Consider the following 4,048-nt stretch of genomic DNA (forward strand, 5'->3'; position numbering starts at 1 on the left):
GAGAGAGAGAGAGAGAGAGAGAGAGAGAGAGAGAGAGAGAAATCACAATCACAATCTGGCATTATTATTATTATTATTATTTAGCTTTCCGCACGCTGTAGCTTTAACTCTGGGTTTCTAAAAGTTTGGATGCTTTTGAATGTCCGTTACCTGGCCACCTGTGTGTCAGGTGTGTACTTTTAATATTCTTTATAAGCGATGCTAGGTCCAGTTCAGTGTGATGTCCACCAAACTGTCACCATCAGGCTTAATTATTTATTTATGGTCTCTCAGCTTACAGGACACCTTTGTTCAAAGTGATGTTCAGACGTTAAATATTAAATCAGACGTTTGTTTAGGTCCAGCAACAACAAAATATACAGATTCTTATTAGTGCTTCCTAGAATTACTCCAAACATTTCTACACTCCAGCTGTTTGGAGACGATGACAGAGAACCCACGCTTCATTGGCCTCAAGCTGAAACTCAACAAAACAGCCTTTAATTAACATTCAAGTTTGTAATTGGCACTTTAAAGCTTCTTTTTTTTACCACTTACACACACACACACACACACACACACACAATGCAGAGATTCTGGGATAAAACCAGTATAACATAAAAACATGTAGGGCTATTGAACTCAACTCAGATACTTGAAGCAGTCTCTTTTTATTGTGTTTTCTGGACACTTGCAGGAAGTGTCCCTCATCGGGTCTAGAGCCCCGCCTTGATTTAACGTGACCCAGAACGGGTTCTACTACGAGGGCTAGGCTGCTGAACCAGTCTGAGAGCAACAGACAGAGATTTTTAGAGACTTTCCAGAGTGACTTGTTCCTTTTTGTGACATAAAGTCCTCAAAGACTTGTCAGTAAATCGATTGGTCGATCAACAGACAATAATTAACCCGTGTGTTGTCTTGGGGTCAAATGTGACCCGTTTTCCAAGTTTTTTTTCAACCAAAACGCCCAAAAATAACATGGAAACATGGATGATCTTTGGTCAATTTAATGATTGCTTTCATTAGATTTTTTTTTAAAATGGTTTTAAAACAGAATCCTGTCTAAACGTCGTCTGGTCTTAACTATCAAGCAAAATAATTCATAATTTTGGCTCTTTTTTTGAACATTTATTTTTTTATAGTGTCATAAAAATTAAATGGGAACACAAGTTTAACAAAAACATTTTAAAAAGTGTCAAGTGTTTAAAAAAAAGCCCACATTTTGACCCGGAAGGACAACAAGGTCCTGGTTGACGGTAAAGACAACACAAGGGTTTAAGATAAAATATCAATGTCCTGGTTTTCTGATGTTATTATAAATTAAATTCAGGTTTTGGACTCTTTTGAGGGACACACATCTTAAACTTGGACCTTGCAAAATCTTTTGGAACTGATATTTTCTGAAGTATTTTGTTGTGTTCTCTTTAATACTTTCTTCTACATTTACAACAAAAAAAAAAAACACAACAATCCAGAAAAATTACATCAGCTCATCGATCCAAACTTAATATTCATATACAACGATATGGATCAGTTATTGTGGGCCAAGTAAGAAAGAATGAGTAAATATACAGCATATGCTTATTCATTCAGGTCTATGACGAAGGAAAAAGGAGCAATATATATTTTAGAGATTAATCCTAAACCAGATTTTTTTCCCGTTATAATTTAAATGATTAGTTGCAGCCCTTGTGCTTCTGCAGAGAGACTTTAAAATGACATAATAACAATCATAATAATCTATGTTCAGTTCCACGTCTCATGTCTAAATGAATGAATGAATGAAGAGAAAAAGCAGCCTGGTTGTTTTACAGTAGTTTGATTCATAAAGCTGTGAAACGGTACATTTCCCTTTTTAAAGTTCTAATAATATAATATCATCTAATATAATAATAATAATCTTTGAATCTGAGTCCCATAATTAAAGAGTCCTGACTGTGCTCTGGCATCTCTGACTGTCGGCTCTTGTAAAGGATTACTTTTAGACGCCACACACTCTTATCGTCTCAGCTAGCATTCCTTCAGCGTGCATGAGATGTCATCTGTGTGTCTCTCACATCTGGATTCTCTGATGACCTCATTGATTAAAGTTGCTCCTCTTAAGAGAGAGAAAAGAGTTCATAACCCTCCAAATGTCTTAATCCTCAAACACGGTCATAAACACTGAGATGCAGTTTCTGCTTTGCTTTTTTTTTCTACTTTGCATGTCCACATTTTTGTCGAGCTCACAGATGTTGAGAGAAAATCCAGAAATCCTAAGAGTTTATGGCATTTCATTGGCTGTAGATTTAAAAACTCATGTGGTTTACTGGGTGATATTCTCTGTTTAGTAGTTCAAATAGTAATTATTCTGTTAATTAGATTCTAATTAGAGTGAATTCTCGCTTCACAACGTTGAAGACACAAAGATAAAACTCACGCTGTGTTATGTTTTTCATAATTCGAGATCAAATTAGGTCGTACTGCGAGGGAAATGATTGTGTTATTAAAAATGGGACGTGATGTTTTCAGCCCTGTGATATCGAGCCTCCATCAGCGGGGAATATGCTGCCTGTGTTTTTAATGACTCGTCATCTCAGCAGGTGATTCAGCTGCAATGATGGAAGGATTCAGTCTTTAGGAAACTTTTCTTTCTCTTTAGTTTAAACTTGAATGAGTTAGAGGCCTCTTTAATGCCAAAGTATCCCCATTGAAAGTATTCTCAATGCTGCAGACGGCCTTAATTATACGTCCACTTTCCTAATTTTGACATTTAATTAGATCCACACTGGAAGGTTTTCTGTGGTCTAATCTGATTTATCCCCTTGAGGCACTTCTTCTTCTTCTTCTTCTTCTTCTTAGAGATCGTGCTGACTGGTTGTCATTTCTCTTCTTTTCTTTGCACTGGGTGACCCAGTCATTAAGCTCTATGGGGGGGGGGGCCCTTTAAGGTTTAAAGGTGGAAGGGGGGGGGGGTCTTCCATTTGAATGAGTGAATGTTCAGCAGTCAATAAAACTGGTTTACCATTTTAAATGGCTCTGTGCTTCTTTTTTGGTAAACATTGAATATTCCAGGAAAATCTACTTAAAAATGCTTTTTTTTCTATTAAAAATTCAATATTTTCTATTAAAAAATTCAATATTTTCTAATAAAAAATGCAAGTTAAATAAACGAATAACAAATTAATAATGTAAATACGTGTGCTACATGAGATCAATTTCATTTATGTCTTTTAATCTTAAGTTTCACTAATTTTGTACACCAAGACGGCAAAAAGGTATTAAAAGCGTTAGTTTGATGTTAAACATGAATACATGAATGATCCAAAATCTATTAAACGGCCCAACTTCACCCTCGTGTCGTCTTCTGGTCAAAATAGAAAATCAACACTTCTGTTGATGCTTTTCATCAAGTTTTTTAACTTTTTATTATGTTTTGTCCCTTTTTTCAACACTTTTGATGCTTTTTCCAATGTTTGTCACTTTTTTGACGTTTTCAACGCTACGTAATTATTATTATTTTCTGAATTTATGGTCAATAAACCTCATTTATAGGAAATTATACCTAATGTTTGAGTTAGAAAAACTGAAATTAACTACATGAGGACATCATGAAGACAACATGAAGACAACATGAGGACAACATGGGGGCAACATGAAGGCAACATGAGGACAACATGAGGACAACATGAAGACAACATGAGGACAACATGAGGACAACATGAGGGCAACATGAAGGCAACATGAGGACAACATGAGGGCAACATGAAGACAACATGAGGGCAACATGAAGGCAACATGAAGACAACATGAGGACAACATGAAGACAACATGAGGGCAACATGAAGGCAACATGAGGACAACATGAGGGCAACATGAAGACAACATGAAGACAACATGAGGACAACATGAGGGCAGCATGAGGACAACATGAGGACAACATGAGGACAACATGAAGACAACATGAAGACAACATGAGGGCAACATGAAGACAACATGAAGGCAACATGAGGACAACATGAGGACAACATGAAGACAACATGAAGACAACATGAGGGCAACATGAGGGCAACATGAGGGCAACATGAGG

Source organism: Etheostoma cragini, chromosome 18, assembly GCF_013103735.1.
Source record: "Etheostoma cragini isolate CJK2018 chromosome 18, CSU_Ecrag_1.0, whole genome shotgun sequence".
Taxonomy (NCBI): Eukaryota; Metazoa; Chordata; class Actinopteri; order Perciformes; family Percidae; genus Etheostoma; species Etheostoma cragini.